Source organism: Neomonachus schauinslandi, chromosome 3 (genome assembly GCF_002201575.2).
Source record: "Neomonachus schauinslandi chromosome 3, ASM220157v2, whole genome shotgun sequence".
Taxonomy (NCBI): Eukaryota; Metazoa; Chordata; class Mammalia; order Carnivora; family Phocidae; genus Neomonachus; species Neomonachus schauinslandi.
Genome location: NC_058405.1, coordinates 109,673,913 through 109,694,574, shown reverse-complemented (window position 1 = coordinate 109,694,574; position 20,662 = coordinate 109,673,913).

Here is a 20,662-nt window from a genome sequence, read left to right as displayed (position 1 = left end):
ATCGGTATACAGAGATAGTCATTAAAACTATGGATGTAGATAAGATTAATAAGGGATACAATAAAAAGTGAGAGGATAAGGAGATCTGGGACTAAACCAAGATGAATTCCCAAATCTCATGGCTGGATAGTTGAGAGTAAGCCTGAACTATAGCAGGCTGAGAGACTCTCTCAGAACAATTGGGTCACAAAGTCAAAGCAAGAAGGTGTTTACAGAAACAAGGTTGTCAAAGAAGAGGTGTGCTAAAAAAGTATGCACTGGATTGAATGAAATTGACATTACTGTTGACCTTACTAAGAGCTGTTTCATGTAGTAATAAGGGCAGAGACTGAGTTGGAAGGGGTGGTAGAGAGAGCAAGAGGTGCAAAAAGGAGGTAGTAAATGTTGAGCTTTCCTTCATCTTTTTAAAGTTTGCCTGTGAAGAGGAGTGTTGTGATGTAACAGCGAGAGGGAAATGGATCTCACTCTCCTCTGACTGAATATATATACTTGGGTGTTGATTTTTTAAACTCTGAGTACATGACATTTTAATATAGTCGTTTTGATTAAACTTGTTGGAGGTGACTATTAGAATGTTTCCAAAAGGTCCTCTTTGCAAGTAATGTACCCAACAGGGAGTCTAACTACATCATTCCCCCTATCCTTGACACTAAGCCTGTCCCTGGGTCTCACCCCACTTTCAAGTCTATTCCCTCTCTTCCTGAATTCCCAGGGCATTGTTCATGCCATTTCATACCTTAACCCATGATGGCACTTTGGAATAAAGTAGGGCTACTCTTAATAATGATTAGCATAATGCCATAACAAACGCTCAAAACAAATTTGCTCATTTTAATTGCCTGATTACATAGACAAAATAAATGCATTAATTTTCACACATCACCTGGAAGGTATTCTCAGATATAAGGTGGTATCGGTGTTAGGAATCAATAGTATTGCTGAGGGTCCAAATTTAATGAATAGGCTGGCTGGGTTATCTGAAATGTTTCCTTCCCCCTTCCTTATCTGTGTGTATAAGGAATACATACTAATAATAATTGCTTATAAAGAACAAGGACACATTTTAGTTTTCTCAAATAGTATATTATTTAAGGCTACACATATGTAGGATCCCAGGAAAAACTAAAAACCAGGTGCCCAGATAAGAAATATGAGTATCTTTAAAATAAATAAATACAAATTAAAATAAATACTAGAGGCCTCAGCCATTGGAGTTACTGGATCTCGTAGGCCCCCAATTACTCCAAGTTCTTCAGTTACTATTTGTGTATTGTTGTGTCTGCTCCTCAACTCATTCTTATTTTAATTATTTTCTTACCCAGTCCTTAATCAATGTTTAGTGTGTGTGTGTGTGTGTGTGTGTGTGTTTTCTCCTCCAGCTCAGAGCAATTTTGAATTTAACTATAGTTTGTGCTCTCTCCTAAATTCTGACTGCATGTAGTCCAATCAGATCCTTTCCAGTGTCTCTGTTATGACTCCTCACTTTTAGTGCTTGTGGATATTCCCATTGTTCTTTTCTCATTTGATAATTCGCATGCCAGAGTGAGAGAATCTAACTGGTCCACTGAGATGTTTTGATCCAAATCACAATGTAGGCTTTCTGCCATTCTGTTGTTCAGTTGCCCATGTGTCCTATGGTACAATCATTCTTTGTTAGCAGACCAGTTGACTGGAAACTTTGTGTAGAAGTGTCTATGTACTTAGTAGAAAATTTAGTTAATACTGATAGTAGCCACAATGCTCAATAAATCCTTGTTAATACCTTAGGTACTATAAGCCTAGAACATACTCAACCCCTGGCTGCCTTTCAAAAAGCACTTGGTGAACATTTTGGGAACACTAATTCTGAGGACTCAGTCTACATGTTCTAAACTTAGAATCTCTACAGATTCAATGTGGTAATCTGGTACGTTTGAAAAGCTTCCAAGTTCATCCTGCTCTGGCTTGCAGTCATGTAGGGTATTTTATTCTTGATATAAGCAGTACTTTAAGCATTGTCAGCCATCATTCATTTTCCAGCCTATTTTCTTTTCCAAGAGTTTACCGTATTTGTTAGATATTGACTCACTTTCATTATTGATTGCCTATTACAAAACTTTTATAGACGTATCCATTTACTCAGTGGTTCTAAAGTAGGACATGCAAACTGATAAGTGTTATAGGTCAAATATATAACAGGAAAAGAGTCCTCCTAGAAGACCAGGAATAGTGAAGGCTTTGGAAAATCAGAGAAACTATGCTCCATTTAACAGGGCCAGTCACTATTTAGCATAATATAATTGTTCTCACGCAAATATGGGAGATTGTTGTTGCCAGAGCATCTGTTTTCCAAAGCAGAAAATAGATTTTTATGAAAACTTCCATAGTTTATATATTGACAATTTATTAAATTCAAACATGCATTCCCTCTATCCCTCTATCCCTCTTTCCCTCTCTCCTCTGGTCAAAATCTATAACTATATGAAAATACATCATTGTACCACAGTTGCTCTTAGAGGAACAATTCACTTTGAAGAGAAATTCATAATACTCTACCTTGGGTACAGATGGTGAGACCTAAAAGTCATGGTTTGTGAGAAGAAAGCCATAGGTACATCACTTTGCCTTAGAAAAGAGAAATTTGGGGTGGAGTGTAGTAGGAAAAAATGGAAACAGGAAGATAAGAACAATGCTGTAATCTGTCTAAAGCTTACAAGGAAATATAGCCAGTGGTGTTGAGGTGAGGTCAAAAGAATTTTAAGAGTCCTTTATTGAATTATTTTTACATTTTTGTGACTTAATTCTCCATTATGTCCCCAAACCTTTAATAAACATTTCTCCATGTATGAATGATCTCTGTAAATTCTACAAAAGAAAATCAAGCAAAAGCAGCTGAGTCCCATGTCTAGCTTTCAGCATCTAGTAGAGAATGGAAATAAGCCGTGGGAATTGACATGTGTGTGGAAACAAGAGTTTACAATTTCAACAGCTGGAATCAATCCAAAGGGGATCATAAGAACCAAAGGCCCTGGGAATTCTCAGAACTTGGGGAGATGCCATTGAACTCCTCAGAATTTGGCATAGAGACCAAGATCCTATTCACCTCTCAATGCTAAGTCACCCTAGGTGCTCTATGGGCTACACTAATAAATTTCACGTGACAGTGTTCTTGGCTCTAAATAGCTTATATATCTTATTCAAGACAGAATTTGGTTATCCTTGTCCTCTTCTCTTTAAAATCTGGTACCAAGAGCTAAGTATACACAATAGTGATTCAGATTTGAAGGATGCTGTGTAGAGAGTGAAGGCCTTCCCTTTACCATGAAAGGTTCTAAAATGGCAAAAATAACAGAAGACTCCTCTGTTGTGACAACTCAAACCAGAACTTTAATGGTATGATCTTAAGCTAATGACCATGGAGAGTAGGGACCAGGAGAAGCAACAAGAAGATAGTGATCTTACTATGAGGTGGTAGATTAAGACCGATGCAGTAATTTTTATTTTGTTTTTTTTGTTTTGTTTTGTTTTGTTTTTTTGTAATGGAAGATTTTGAAAAGAGATTGAATAAGAAGAAAGAAAAAAAAAAGAATGTCTCTGATATCCAAGGACTTATGATAGCAAATGCTGTTAAATATGGAAATGGAAAATAAAAGACAGGAGCTACCACCAGACTTGATGTTGAAATGAACACAAGAATGTGAATATTTGACTTTGCTGTTTGCAGTCTGTCAACTATGGGAAAATCATTTAATTCTTGGTTTTCCTCTCTGTAAAATGGTCATATTTGTTCCAGTCCTCTATGGCTGTTACAAAGATAACATGAAAGAATTTCTTTAATTTTCACAACTGTTAGTTAATAGTTGAATGAATTAATGAGAACCGTTTTTGAGGACTATAACTTAAAGGGAATATGAAGAAATGTTTTTGCAACTTGCTTAATGACCATTCATAATGAAGGGAATTATTCCAACTCCTGACATACTACCTCTTAGCTTACAAAAGAGTTGAAACCTCTTTTGTAAAATATAAGCCAAAAGATTTGCATTTCTTTATCACTCTTCTTTTACGCAGCAGTTAATATACACCTTATTCTCATGCTATATTTTGAATCAACAAATAATTTTTTTAAATAAAAAATTATACTATTGAGTTTATATAATGCAGTGAGAACAATTCTAATTTTTCCCCTAAGCAACTCATTTACCTCTTAATATAGTTTTCCTTTAAGGCATCCCAGAAGAATCAAAGATTATGTCCCCGTATCCCTGTTCTTGGCAGTGATATCATTAGAATGCCACAACCTCTTGCTAATGATCTGAATAATTTTCTAGACTACTTATTACATGATATCTTGGGATATCATTGTTTTAAAATATACATATGAATGGAATGTAAATGTGCTATGTGAAACTGTGACCTACGTAATTCTGACTCTGCCTGACATGGTAAACCTGCTGAAATTTAGGTTGTCTACTATTTTGGGTCACTAATGTTAGATACGGTAGAAATTTCAACTGTGGACTTTTTCCCAGTCATGGAAATTGGTTTATAAATATTTTAAAGGAATTTTCACTTCTGTCACTGATTTCAGAGAATAATTGATAAAACTGCTTTTCCCATGCAGAGCTCTTTTCTTTGGTTTGGACTTCCCAGGTATTATACTTTAAGCAAAGATTTGAATAAAATCCATGAAAAGTGTCAATTGGGAATCTATCCATAGCTAACATCTTTCATAAATTGATATTTTCACAAAACCTCTTGATAAATTATATCAATTAATAAGAGTAACTATAAATTATCTCTTATGACTAACAATTTCTTCATACTGCAGTATCAATTTAGCTAAATATTTTTTAAAGATTTAATTACTTATTTGAGAGAGAGAGAGCAGGGGAAGGGGCAGAGGCAAAAGGAGAGAGAATCTCAAGCAGACTCTGGGATGAGCACAGAGCCTGACGTAGGGCTTGATCTCATGACCCCTGAGACCTTGACCTGAGCTGAAACCAAAAGTCAGCTGCTCAGCCAACTGAGCCACCCAGGCACCCCCAGCTCAATATTTTTCTGAGTCAAAGCAGTTTTTAAGTATAAATTATAGCAAATTATATGAAATGACAGTTTAGAAGGACAAAAAGTTTGCCTCGGTAATTACATATGGTTCAACCTAATATATCCAAATACTTCAAAATATTTTTCTGTTCCTTTGCCTCGTGAAACCCTCAACATGCATCTCAAAGTTCATGCACTTTTTCCAGAAGCTCCATCTAATTGACAAAGTACCTCATGAAGCTAGAATGACTTCTAAAAATTAGACAGAATATCCATATTAAGTAATGAAAAATTCTAAACATTTCCCCATCCTGGCTTCTTTATTGTAAAGCTTTACTCTTTTATTAATAGCATAGATCCAGTTGAATACCTTATATCATATAACATTTGAGAAGAAATAAATTATAATTTCTTGAATTTATATTCTGCTTTCTCAGAGGAGTTCATCTCCTAGACGTTGTCTTATTAATGTTCAAAATTCTTCTGAAAACTAGGTAGAGATTATTATGTTGAACAGTGATAGAACTGCAAAGAGGAAAGGTGCACTCTAGCTGACTCTGCTCCTCCATTAAATCTTGACTTGAAAAAGACAGCACAAAGAAAAACTAATAGCTGAAAGTAAAGCTGATAGAATAGGGAGTTTAATAGATTTTTTTCCCCAATATTAATATAAGATCCATGAGTCAGGGATCATGTGTGGCACTGCTATATTTCTAGTTTTTAAGAAGAATGACTTATAAGTAAAAATGCCTCATTAAATAGTCTTTGAATGAATACTTGGGCCATTTATTGTCATACTTCTATGCCACACATATTCTCTCCTCATACTTGGGTAAAATAACCCACAGCCATAGGAAAATAGATCTACCTAAACAATTATAGAGCAATTTTTTTGCACTTGTAATTTTGTATATTTAAAAAATACATATCAATTTGTTATTAAATATAGTTCTTTTTTTTTTTCCAGATGAGTAAACTGAAGTTTAGCAAGAAAGTTGGGGTAATTTGCCCAAAGCTTCAGATATAGCAATTGGCAGAGACTGGATTCAATCCTTGGTCTATATAACTTCTAAGCCCTATTTCTTTTCTCAGTGGTATACTGTATTCTCACTTTATTATTGTGATTCTTTTTTTGGTATTCTTTTTAAATGTGATTTTTAAATGTTAATTTCTTTAGTTGAATGAATTTTTTCATTCAATTGAATTAAGATAGAACCAGCATTTCTGTACTTCTTATAATAGAGCTCTTACTAATAATTGATGTAAAGAAAAAAAGAGAGGAACTGTAAAAATTTTAAAACATTTAGAAAACACCCATTGGTCAAGACAATTCTCTGGAACTTGGCAGAAATTTGCATCAAGTTTTAAAAAATGGAAAGATGGTGCCTATTATTTTTATAATTACAACATCCTTCAGTCCCATCCCATGCAGAGAATTCACATGACTGCAAGAAACAAAAAATGGCCTGAAGGAATGAAAGAGACAGGGTTCTGAATGGAAGGAGGCCTGAGAATTTGTTGGGTTGGATAAAACCATCACAAATGATGTGGAAAGGTAAGGAGTACCTCTTTATTTTGCATAGCAGTGCTGGAAGGGCCCCCAAAATGATGGCAAAGAATTCCATTGGTAATGTTTGCAATTAAGTTACAACTTGAAAACCTTCAGGAAACCCAAAGGTAGTCCTGAGGTTTATAGGAGAGTCCTGGTACATACCTCTCACTAACACATAGTTAAGTCAAATTTACACAGACAGAAATCTTCTTGTAAGGGTCCATTACTTTTGCTATGCATCCGAGATCCATCTACAAAGTAACAAAGGGTTATAAGCAAAGTGAATCAGTACAGCTTTGAGTTCCTTGTATTTGAGTGGAAATTAGCACTAAAGAGTATAAGGGTTCTGTTGATTAGCAAACACCAAAAGTGAATTCAACAGTTTTTTCCATATTCTAATAAGCACAATTTCTGTGCAGAAGTATAAGCTATTTTTTCCTCCTCTAAGTAACAACTGTTCTCAGTAATTTATTTGTAATCTCCATTATAGTTTAAATAAGGGAAAAATCACAGGAGCAGACTGATGAATCTTAACAGACATTCTTTTATGATTATGTGTAAAGTAATAGCACTTAAAAAGATAATATACTTCATAGAAATACAGCAAAAGCACATATAAGCAGAAAAAATAAACCTGAGCATCACTGGCTTAGAAGACAAAACATAAAAACAAGGGCTTTTCAAAGTGAAGTCAATGGAAATATTGATAACTGAAGTGGTTTTGCATACACAAGTCAGACATTTTCAGGACTGAGAGCAACTAGAACTACTATTTATTTCCTACCTGGGATAACAAAACATAGTGGCTCCCAGATCCATAAAATGTCTGCATCTCAATTACCTAATGTACTAATGGTGCATAATGCTACCCAATAAATGTTTGAGAATGGTTGAACAAATGAATTGCAAAGTCGATAATGATGCAGTCCATGGTTTTCTGAACTTAATAGGTTAAAGCAATGTATTTTGACACTAGATCTGTATATCCATGATATTTTCTTAGGTAAAACTGAGTATGCATTATACAGTAGTAATCACAATCATTGTGATCATCTAAAAATACCAGTGCCCTCCACTCTAAGAAATCCTGATTCAATTGCTCTGGGAGAGACCTGGGCAATAGTACTCTTAAAATCTCCCCAAGTTATGCAACTGTGCAGCCACAATTGAGAACCACAGGAATGTAGACCAAGTTGCTGTATTACCAATTAAAGTTTATGATCACCACCTGTAAGCAGGAGGTAGTTATCATCAAGCATCTATTTCCAGCAGTAATCCAAGTAGAACAAATTTTTTGGTCACACTGATGTTGCAATGGTGGACATATTTAAGATAGACTTAAGTAGACTCAGGCAGTGAATTTGTATTATTTAACAAACATATATTGGGTATCTAATTTGTGGGGACCGTGTCCTGGCACTGGCCACCCAGTAAAGTACAAGGTAGATAAGGTCTCTACTGTAATGGAAGAGACTACCCTGCCCCATACCAAAGTACTTAAGAGTGATACACACATATAAAAATTAGTGTGTGGTGGGAATATCAACTCTAGATTAGTGACTCTGGACAGTCTTCCTGGAGGGATGACCTTAAATTGGAGCAACAGGGGTGAAGAGAGCATTCTAGGCAGAGGAAATATATATGAAAAAGACCAAGAGTGACAAAGAGCTTTTGAGGTTGAGCAACTGAAAGAAGGTCATTGTGGTTGGACTGTAATGAATGGAGGGGCAGACTTAGTCTTAGCTGAAACTGGTGAGGTGTGTTTGCTCTGGACCATGAGAATGGGGATCCTTTATATTTAAAAGATTTAACCTCCTGAACAATGTCAATTTCCTATTCTCTCCATTCAATTTTTTTTTTTTCTCTGTCACCAACCTAGGCAAAGCCACCACATCTCTTTCCTTGTTACTCCTACTTATCCCCTTATGGAAACTAGCATAGTCCCTTAAAGATAAATAAAATCTGATTATGTCATGATACTGCTTAAAACCTTACAATAGTTTTTCATTGACCAGGAAAATGTCCCTAGCTTTCACGTACTCTCTGGAGCATTCTCTCCTCTCTCAGATCATGTGATCACTGTCACTCTCCCACCTTCTATAGCCATATTGAATTTCTTTTAGTTGTTCCAATTTACCAGACTGTCCCACACAGATTTCCTCCTTGCCTGCTTGTCATGTGTGATTTAACCTGGTCATCTGAGAACTTAGATATATAATTGTTTTTGTTGGTTTTTTTGGTCCCAAGTTAGATTATAAACCAACATGTAAGCCTCTAGCATACAACCTGACCTTTATTTATTGAATTAAACTATAAGAGAAAAGATAATAGCACTGAGATTCTTTACCAAAAAGTCCTACACTGATCAAACACCTGAGCTTTTCTTCAAATAATTTCCATCAGAAACCTGTAGTTTTTTATAGAAGCACGTGGTAATTTTTATTCTACATATAACAATACTTTTTTAAATAAAAAGCTTGTGATATTGTTAAAAACTGAGGGATTTTTCTAAGCTTTGAAAGAGATCAGAAAGTGATGGGTAAAGAGCGAAGCACCCTTCACACAACTCTGTGAGCACAGAACTAGTCATTTACTACACACAACACTTAGCCACTTCCACAACTCACTCTGACAAATCTTACCACAAAACCACATGCTCTTCCAATTGCTTGACAGAAGTTCAACTTGAAAAGGTTTCCTTCAGTGTAGATTTTCTGTATGTTTCCAGTTAGTGATAGAAGTAAAGCCTGTCACAGCTTGTGTGGGCTTGGCACTCCTGAGGTACTTGGGGACCCAAATAAGGAACCAGGGGAGGCATGAAAGATGAGAATATGAGAAACCATCAGAAACCAGAAAATAAGACAACCCATATGGCTGTGATGCAAGTCAGCTCTCCTTTGAGAACCTGGATAACATTTTATGTGGTCTCTTTTCTAAGGAGAATGATCTGGTAGGTGAGAAAAGACAATATTTGCCAAGCAGTAGAAATGCTCAAAACTTAGGCATGGAGTGAACTACATTTTGAGATGGTTAGTTTGGAGGAAGATTGGATTCCTGGTAGCTCTAAACTGTGGAAAGAGGTGAGATGGCAGAAAGAGGCTGTGTGACTTTTTGAAAGACTTCTGGACCGGTTAAGTGATGAAGTGTTCAAAGCAATGCTTCATTTCCCCAGGGATGCATTGACTGAAATAAAGTTGGAAATCAGGCAAACACAATCATAAAGAATGTGTAATCCTAGTGGGGGGGGGAGAGTGGCAAGGGGTGAAGATCCAGTTCCATTGGCTGACAGGTTCCTTGGGTTCCCCACAGATACAGCTAATATTCTAAGGGCTGAAAACTTAATTCTAACCCCCCAGTTAGCAATAAAGAATGAAGCTGCAGCTGACTGCCATGCTAGCTGAGGATTGTGTCACAGGACTTGAGAGAGCCAAAGCTTGTTGCTTGAAAGCTTTCAATAGCTGTTAAGGCCAATCATGGAAGTAATTATGGGATAGGGAAAATTGCCTTTATCGGTTCTTCTCATTTGATTTTGCTGCCTTGATGTGTCATTCTGGCAGCCTAAGTTGGCTTTTCCCAACTTAGTTCTCCACTATAATATTGCATACTTCTCAGACATCCTTCCCTCTTTTTATTTTTTTTTAAAGATTATTTATTTATTTGAGAGAGAGAGCACACAAGCAGGGACAATGGCAGGCAGAGGGAGAGGGAGAAGCAGGCTCCCCACAGAGCAGAGAGCCTGATGCCGATCCCGGGACCATGACCTGAGCAGAAGGCAGACACTTAACCGACTGAGCCACCCAGGCTCCCCTCAGGCATCCTTTTCTTTAGTGAAATATTAGCATTCAACAGATGTCTCTTTGCCCTGTTTTTAAAGCACTGACACTGAAAAATGCAGTCCCTCAGGCAAGGAACAGAGAAGGAAAGGCTTGGGAAAAGAGATAGCATGATGTTACAATCACAACTTCTGGAGCCAAATTGCCTTGGGTATACGTATTAACTATATAACAACCTACATGTGGCCTCAACGTCCTTGTCTGTAAATTGATAACAGTAACAGCAGCACTTACCTTGCAGGGGGGTGTTGTAAAGATTGAGAGAATATAAGCAATGTGCTAGGGATAGTACTCAGAACAAACTAGTTTTCAAGAAATCTTAGTAATTATTGCTTTTTGGAATTCCTCAAATCATAGCATTACAGTAGCTTTCTACTCACCCAGTGTGGGATGAGAAATCAGACCTAAAAGTTGTAAACACCTCTGAACCACCCAGACCCATGTAACATTACCTTTAAAATTTCTTTTAATGGAAATATAGTTGACACACAAGGTTAACGTTAGTTTCAGGTTTATAACGTAATTTGACAAGTCTATACCTTACCCTATCCTTACATAAGTATAGCTACCATCTGTCACCATGCAACACTGTTACAATATCATTGTCTATGTCCCCTATGCTGTACTTTTCATTCTTGGTGACTTATTCATTCCATAACTGGAAGTCTGTATCTCCTACTCCTCTTCCCCATTTTGCCCACCCACCCTCTGGCGACCATCAGTTTCTTCTCTATATTTACAGGTCTAATTATATTCTACTCATTGGTTTGCTTTTTCTGTGGTTTCTTTTTTTTTAGATGTAAGTGAAATCATATGGTATTTGGCTTTCTCTGTCTGACTTACTTCACTTAGCATTAATACCATCTAGGTCCATCCATGTTGTTGGAAATGGCAAAATTTCATTCTTTATGGTTGAATAATATTCCTTTGTGTGTGTGTGTGTGTGTGTGTGTACCATCTTCTTTATCCATTCATTTATAGATGGACACTTGGGCTGCTCCCATATCTGGGCTATTGTAAATAATGCTGCAATAAATAGGAGTACATATATCTTTTTAAAGTAATGTTTTTGTTGTCTTTGGGTAAATACCCAGTAGTGGAATTACTGTATCATATGGTACTTCTATTTTTAATTATTTGAGAAAACTCTATACTGTTTTCCACAGTGGCTTCACCAATATTAAATTCCCACCAACAGTGCTCAAAGGTTCATTTTTTCCCCACATAACTCACCAACATTTTTATTTCATGTCTTTTTGATTCTAGAAATTCTAAAAGGTGAAAAGTGAAATCTCATTGTAGTTTTGATTTGCATTTCCCTCATGATTGGTGATGGTGAGCATCTTCTTATGTGTCTGTTGGCCACCTGTCTGTCTTCTTTGGAAATGTGTCTATTTCAGTCCTCTGTCCATTTTTTTTTAAAAGATTTTATTTATCTGTCAGAGATAAAGAGAGAGCACAGGCAGGGGGAATGGCAGGGAGATGTAAACACATCTGAATCACTGAGCAGGGAGTCCAATGCAGGACTTGATCCCAGGATCCTGGGATCATGACCTGAGTTGAAGGCAGATGCTTAACCAACTGAGCCACCCTGGCATTCCCCTCTGTCCATTTTTATTTTTTTATTAACATATAACGTACTATTTGTTTCAGGGGTACAGGTCTGTGATTCATCAGTCTTACATAATTCACAGCACTCACCGTAGCACATACACTCCCTAATGTCCATCACCCAGCCACCCTATCCCTCCCATCCCCCACCACTCCAGCAACCCTCAGTTTGTTTCCTGAGATTAAGAGTCTCTTATGGTTTGTCTCCCTCTCTGGTTTCATCTTGTTTCATTTTTCCCTCCCTTCCCCTATGATCCTCTGTTTTGTTTTGTTTCTCAAATTCCACATATCAGTGAGATCATATGATAATTGTCTTTCTCTGATTGGCTTATTTCACTCAGCATAATATCCTCTAGTTCCATCCACGTCATTGCAAATGGCAAGATTTCATTTTTTTGATGGCTGCATTTTATACACACACACACACACACACACCATATCTTCTTTATCCAGTCATGTGTTGATGGGACATCTAGGCTATTTCCATAGTTCGGCTATTGTGGACATCGCTGCTATAAATATTGGGGTGCACATACCCCTTCGGATCACTACATTTGTATCTTTGGGGTAAATACTCAGTAGTGCAATTTCTGGGTCATAGGGTAGCTCTATTTTCAACTTCTTGAGGAACCTCCATACTGTTTTCCAGAGTGGCTACACCAGCTTGCATTCCCACCAAGAGTGTAGGAGAGTTCCGCTTTCTCCACATCCTTGCCAACATCTGTTGTTTCCTGACTTGTTAATTTTGGCCATTCTGACTGGTGTGAGGTGGTATATCATTGAGGTTTTGATTTGTATTTCCCTGATGCCGAGTGATGTTGTGCACTTTTTCATGTGTCTGTTGGCCATTTGGATGTCTTCTTTGAGGAAATGTCTGTTCATGTCTTCTGCCCATTTCTTGATTGGATTATTTGTTCTTTGGGTGTTGAGTTTGACAAATTCTTTTTTTTTTTTTAAGATTCCATTTTTTATTTATTTGACAGAGAGAGACACAGCGAGAGAGGGAACACAAGCAGGGGGAATGGGAGAGGGAGAAGCAGGCTTCCCACAGAGCAGGGAGTTCGATGCAGGGCTCGATCCCAGGACCCTGGGACCATGACCTGAGCCAAAGGCATACGTTTAATGACTGAGCCACCCAGGTGCCCTGATAAGTTCTTTATAGATTTTGGATACTAGCCCTTTATCTGATATGTCATTTGAGAATATCTTCTCCCATTCTTTCGGTTGTCTTTGGTTTTGTTAACTGTTTCCTTTGCTGTGCAAAAGATTTTTATCTTGATGAAGTCCCAAGTTCATTTTTGCCCTTGCTTCCCTTGCCTTTGGCGATGTTTCGAGGAAGAAGTTGCTGTGGCTGAGGTCAAAGAGGTTGCTGCCTGTGTTCTCCTCAAGGACTGTGATGGGTTCTGGCCTCATATTTAGGTCTTTCCTCCATTTTGAGTCTACTTTTGTGTTTGGTGTAAGGAAATGGTCCAGTTTCATTCTTCTGCATGTGGCTGTCCAATTTTCCCAACACCATTTGTTGAAGAGACTGTCTTTTCCACTGGACATTCTTTCCTCCTTTATCAAAGAGTACTTGACCGTAGAGTTGAGGGTCCATTTCTGAGCTCTCTATTCTGTTGCGTTGATCTATGTGTCTGTTTTTGTGCCAGTACCATACTCTCTTTATGATTACAGCTTTATAATAGACCTTAGAGTCCTGAACAGTGATGCCACCAGCTTTGCTTTTCTTTTTCATAATTCTTCTGGCTATTCTGGGTCTTTTCTGGTGCCATGTAAATTTTAGGATTATTTGTTCCACTTTGAAAAAAGTTGATGGTATTTTGATAGGGATTGCATTAAATGTGTAGATTGCTCTAGGTAGCATAGACATTTTCACACAATAATTGTTCTTTCAATCCATGACCATAGAACATTTTTCCATTTCTTTATGTCTTCCTCAATTTCTTTCATGAGTATTCTGTAGTTTTCTGAGTACAGATTCTTTGCCTCTATGGTTAGATTTATTCCTAGATATCTTATGGTTTTGGGTGCAATTGTAAATGGGATTGACTCCTTCATTTCTCTTTCTTCTGTCTTGTCGTTGGTGTATAGGAATGCCACTGATTTCTGTGCATTGATTTTATATCCTGCCACTTTACTGAATTCCTGTATGAGTTCTAGCAGTTTTGGGGTGGAATCTTTTGGGTTTTCCACATAAAGTATCATATAATCTGCAAAAAGTGAGAGTTTCACTTCTTCTTTGCTGATTTGGATGCCTTTTATTTCTTCTTGTTGTCTAATTGCTGAGGCTAGGACTTCTAGTACTATGTTGAACAGCAGTGGTGATAGTGGACATCACTGCCATGTTCCTGACCTTAGGGGCAAAGCTCTCAGTTTTTCCCCATTGAGAATGATATTCGCTGTGGGTTTTTCATAGATGGCTTTTATGATATTGAGGTATGTACCCTCTATCGCTACACTGTGAAGAGTTTTAATTAAGAAAGGATGCTATACTTTGTCAAATGCTATTTCAGCATCTATTGAGAGGATCATATGGTTCTTGTTCTTTCTTTTATTAATGTATTGTATCACATTGATTGATTTGCGATTGTTGAACCAACCTTCAGCCCAGGAATATATCCCACTTGGTCATGGTGAATAATCCTTTTAATGTACTGTTGGATCCTATTGACTAGTATCTTGGTGAGAATTTTTGCATCCATGTTCATCAGGGATATTGGTGTGTAGTTCTCCTTTTTGATGGGGTCTTTGTCTGGTTTTGGGATCAAAGTAATGCTGGCCTCATAAAATGAGTTTGGAAGTTTTCCTTCCATTTCTATTTTTTGGAACAGTTTCAGAAGAATAGGTATTAATTCTTCTTTAAATGTTTGGTAGAATTCCCCTGGGAAGCCATCTGGCCCTGGGCTCTTGTTTGTTGGGAGATTTTTGATTACTGCTTCAATTTCCTTACTGCTTATGGGTCTGTTCAGGTTTTCTATTTCTTCCTGATTCAGTTTTGGTAGTTTATAAGTCTCTAGGAATGCATCCATTTCTTCCAGATTATCTAATTTGCTGGCATAAAGTTGCTCATAATGTGTTCTTATAATTGTTTGTATTTCTTTGGTGTTGGTTGTGATCTCTCCTCTTTCATTCATATTTTATTTATTTGGGCCATTTCTCTTTTCTTTTTGATAAGTCTGGCCAGTGGTATATCAATCTTATTAATCTTTCAAAGAACCAGCTCCTAGTTTCATTGATCTGTTCTACTGTTCTTTTGGTTTCTATTTCATTAATTTCTGCTCTGATCTTTCTTATTTCTCTTCTCCTGCTGGGTTTAGGCTTTATTTGCTGTTTTTTGAGAGCTTTCTTGTTTCTTGAGAAAGGCTTGTATTGCTATATACTTTCCTCTTAGGACCGCCTTTTCTGCATTCCAAAGATTTTGAACAGTTGTGTTTTCATTTTCATTTGTTTCCATGATATTTTTTAAATTCTTCAGTTTCCCTGTTGACCCATTAATTTTTAAGAGGTGCTCTTTAGCCTCCATGTATTTGAATTCTTTCCAACTTTCCTCTTGTGATTGAGTTCTAGTTTCAAAGCACTGTGGTCCAAAAATATGCAGGGAATGATCCCAGGCTTTTGGTACTGGTTGAGACCTGATTTGTTACCCAGGATGTGATCTATTCTGGAGACTTCCATGTTCACTAGAAAAGAATGTGTATTCTGTTGCTTTGGGGTGGAATGTTCTGAATATATCTGTGAAGTTCATCTGGTCCAGTGTGTCATTTAAAGCCTTTATTCCTGTTGAAGAAGACAAATGATGGAGAATAAAGAAGCTGAGAAAAATAACCACTGGATCACAAGGGGAGAATTCGAGAGATAGTGATACCATAAAGTGAAGCAACATTAGAATAATTGGGATCCCAAAAGAAGAAGAAAGAGAGAGAGGAGCAGAAGGTATATTGGAGCAAATTATACCAGAGAACTTCCCTAATTTGGGGAAGGAAATAGGCATCAAAATCCAGGAGGCAGAGAGAACCCCCCTCAAAATCAATAAAAATAGGCCAACATCCCAACATCTAATAGTAAAACTCACAAGTCTCAGAGGCAAAGAGAAAATCCTGAAAGCAGCTCGGGAGAAGAGATATGTAACCTACAATGGTAGAGACATTAGATTGGAAGCAGAACTATCCACAGTGATCTGGCAGGCCAGAAAGGACTGGTATGATATATTCAGAGCACTAAATGAGAAAAATATGCAGCCAAGAATACTATACCCAGCTAAGCTGTCACCGAAAATAGAAGAAGAGATAAAAAGCTTCCAGGACAAACAAAAACTAAAAGAATTTGCAAACACAAAACCAGCCCTACAAGAAATATTGAAAGGGGTCCTCTAAGCAAAGAGAGAGCCTAAAAGTAACATAGCCCAGAAAGGAACAGAGACAATATACAGTAACAGTCACCTTACAGGCAATACAATGGCACTAAAATCATGTCTTTTAATAGTTACCCTGAATGTAAATGGGCTAAATGCCCCAATCAAAAGACATGGGCTATCAGATTGGATAAAAAAAAAAAAAAGACCCACTGATATGATGTCTGCAAGAGACTCATTTTAGACCCAAACATACCTCCAGATTGAAAGTCTGGGGATGAAAAACAATTTACCATGCTAATGGACATCAAAAGAAAGCTGGGGTGGCAATCCTTATATCAGACAAATCAGATTTTAAGCCAAAGACTATAATAAAAGACGAGGAAGGACACTATCTTCCTTTTCTTGTGATCAATTTCTAGTTTCGTATAGTTGTAGTCCAAAAAGATGCATGATACATTTACAGTCTTCTTAAATTTATGGAGACTTGTTTTGTGGCATAGCATGTGATCTAGCCTGGAAAATATTTCATATGAACTTGAAAATAATGTGTATTCTTCTGTTGTTTTTGGATGGAATGTTTTCTATATATCTGTTAAGTTCATCTGGTCTAATGTGTCATTCAAAGACACTGTTTCCTTGTTGATATTCTGCCTAGATGATCTATCCATTGATATAAGTGGGGTGTTAGACTCTCCTACTATTATTGTATTATTGTCAATCTCTCCCTTTATGTCTGCTATTACTTACTTTATGTATTTAAGTGCTCCCATAGTAGATGTATAGATATTTGCATTTCTTATATCCTCTTGTTGAATTGACCTTTTTTATCATTATGTAACATGCTTATTTGTTTCTTGTTTCACTCTGTTTTAAAGTCTATTTTGTGTGACCTAAGTATTGCTACTGTTTTATTTTTGTTTTTGCTTCTATTTGCATGGTATGTTTTTGCATCCTTTCCCTTTCACTCTATATGTGTCTTCAGGTCTGAAATGAGTCTCTTGTAGCAGCATGTACATAAGTTATGCTTTTTATCTATTCTGCCATTCTGTGTCTTTTAATTGGCAATTTAGACCAGTTATATTTAAAGTAATTATTGATATATATACACTCATTGCCATATTGTTTTCTGATTATTTCTGTAGTTATTCTGTTTTTTTCTTTTGCTCTTTTCTTGTGGTTTGATGGCTTTCTTTATTGTTATACCTGAATTTCTATTAGTTTTTTTGTGTATCCATTATAGATTTTGGTTTTATGATTACCATAAGGTTCATATATAGAATCCTAAGTATATAGCAGTCTATATTAAGTTGATGGTCATTTATGTTGGAACACATTCTAAAAGAACTTTTTTATGACCTCCTTCAAGTTTTATGCATATGTCATATTTTATATTTTTCCAGTCATAATTTTCTTCTAATTATGGCCTTTTCCCCTTAAAGTCCCTTTAACATTTCTTGTAAGTCTGATTTTTTGGTGATGAATTCTTTAATTTTTGTTTGAAAAAGGCTTTATCCCTTCTCACTTCTGAATGATAATTATCCTGAGCAGAGTATGTTTTCTTGTTGTTGTTGTTCTTTTATTTATTTATTTATTTATTTTTACTTTCTGGTTTTAGAATATAGCATACCGGGTGCCTGGGTGGCTCAGTTGGTTAAGCGACTGCCTTTGGCTCAGGTCATGATCCTGAGTCCTGGGATCGAGTCCCATATCGGGCTCCTTGCTTAGCAGGGGGTCTGCTTCTCCCTCTGACCCTCCCCCCTCTCATGTGCTCTCTCCCTCTCATTCTCTCAAATAAATAAATAAAATCTTTAAAAAATAAAAAAAAAATAAAGAATATAGCATACCATTCTCTTCTGGCCTTCAAAGTTTCTGCTGAAAATTAGCTGATAGACTTATGGTATTTCCCTTATATAACTTTTGCTTTTCTCTTGCTGATTTTTAAAAAAATTCTCTTTAACTTTAACCTTTGACATTTTAATCATTATGTGTCTAGATGTGGACAAACTTGGGTTCATCTTTTACGGAAGTCTCTTAGCTTCTTGGATCTAGAGTTTTTTTTATTTTCCCAGTTAGAGAATTTTTCAGTTATTATTTCTTCCTATACGTTTTCTGCCCCTTTCTCTCCTTCTGGGACCCCTATAATGTGAATGTCACTTTGCTTGATGTTGTTCAAGAAATCCCTTACCCTACCTTCATTTTTTTTTTTAATTCTTTTTTTATCTTAGTGTTGTTTGGGTGCTTTCCATTACCCTGTCTTCCAGATTACTGATCTATTCTTCTGCATCTACTAATCTATTGTTGATTCCTTCTAGTGTTTTTTTGTTTGTTTGTTTTAAATTTTAGTTATGGTATTCTTCTTCAACTCTGATTGGTTCTTTTTTATATTTGCAATCTCATTGTTGAATTTCTGAGATCCCCCACTCCTCTTTCCAGTCTGGTGAGCATCTTTATGATCATTACTTGAAACACTTTATCAAACATAATGCTTCTCTTCATTTTATTTATTTTTCTAGGGTTTTGTGTTGTTCTTTTTTTTTTTTTTGGAGCATATTCATATGTCTGTCCATTTTGCTTGACTTTCTGTAATTGTGAATTAGGCAGAATAAATACTTTTCCTAAATGTGAAAGAATGGTCTCATGTATGGTCAACCCCTGTATAGAGGGTGCATACCAGGTGACTTTGGCTGGCTGGTTGGAGCTGTGGCTGGGGTGGCCTGGGAGTCCTGGTGCACACTGTGTTAGGGTTTCTTTGGGATGGCCAGAGCTGAAGTGGGCATGGGCTTGGGCAATCAGGGCTCTCTGCACAGAGGATACCCTGGCAGGATAGGTGAAGCTGAATTGGGTATAAGCCTGGGGGTCCAGGGCTCTCAACATAGAGTGTACCCTGGCAGGACAGGTGAAACTAAAGTGGGCATGGGCCAAAGAAGTCCCTGGTTTCTCTATACAGAGGGCACCCTAACAGTATAGCTGAAGCTGAAGTAGATGCAACCAGGATATCCCATGGCTCTCCATACAAAGGGCACACTGGTAGGGTAACTGGAGCTGAAGCAGGGCATGAGCCAGGGCGTACCAAATGCTCTGCACAGGAGGTACCCTGGTAGGGCAGGTGGAGCCAAGGCAGGGTACTCCATTCAGGTGGCACCCTGGCAGGCCAGTTGTAGCTGAAATGGGCACTGTGGCAGTGCCAATGCTCTGCACACAGAGGGCACCCTGGGAGGACAGCCGAAGCTGAAATGGGTGCAAGCCAGGGTACCCTGGGGTCCTTAGTACAGGGAGTGCCCTGGCAGTGTGATTGGAGCCAAGGGAGCATGGGCTGGGGTGTCCTAGGGCACTCCACACTCAGGGCACCTTGGTAGATTAGCTGGGGCCAAAGTGTGGTACAGGATGGGGGTCCTGGGGTGCTCCACAGAAGAGGCACGTTGGCCAAGTAGCTGGAGCCAAAGCAGTCGTGGGTCAGGAGGTCCCAGAATGCTGTGTTCCAGGGGTTCCCTAACAAGCTATCTGGAGCCAAAGTGGTATGGGCCTGGAGTGTTCTGGGGTGCTTTGTGTCTCTTTCCCCTTGGCACAATGACTGGAGCTGTAATGTGTAATGAGCACTGACAAGGAGTGTCCTGGTGTGTGCCACACTGTGGGCTGCCTTTGTGCTATGGCTAGGGCTGGTGTGGGCTAGAGGTCTGGGGCTTGTAACGTGGCAGGCCAGCTGTGGCACCTGGAACACTGCTCTTCTCTGCTCTATCAAGATTGGGGGCAAACATCACCTGTGGTGCTTGCCAGCCCCTCTGACCCAGATAGATTTCCAGCAGCTCCCCCCTATTTGGTGGAGTTCTAAGGCTGGATCTTTTATATACTGATTACTATTTGAAACAGCAGCTTTTTTTTTTTTCTGTGCCCCAGGGTAGATGAATCTGCTCATGGTCCCTCAGCCCTATCCTTCCCCACAATAGCTGGCAGCTTCCAGACTGAGGATTTCCCTTCATTACTGTACCTCTGTCTCTTTTGCTGTTCTCTGTGTGGTCTGTCTTTGGCTGTGAAGAAACTGTTCAGTCAGTCCTCAGTTTTTCTTCAGGAGGAATTGGTCTATAAATCAGTGTTGGTTTGGCATGTCAATGGAGAAAGTGAGTAAAGGGTCTTCCTACATTGCCATCTTGGACCAGAACTCTTATTTAGTCCCTGTGGCTTTATCTTTGTACTCCACATCATGTGTAAAGTACTTAACACATCTGAAATACTGAATGTTCAACTACCTATAAATAAGTTTCTTACATTCACACTTTCACTCTTTAGATA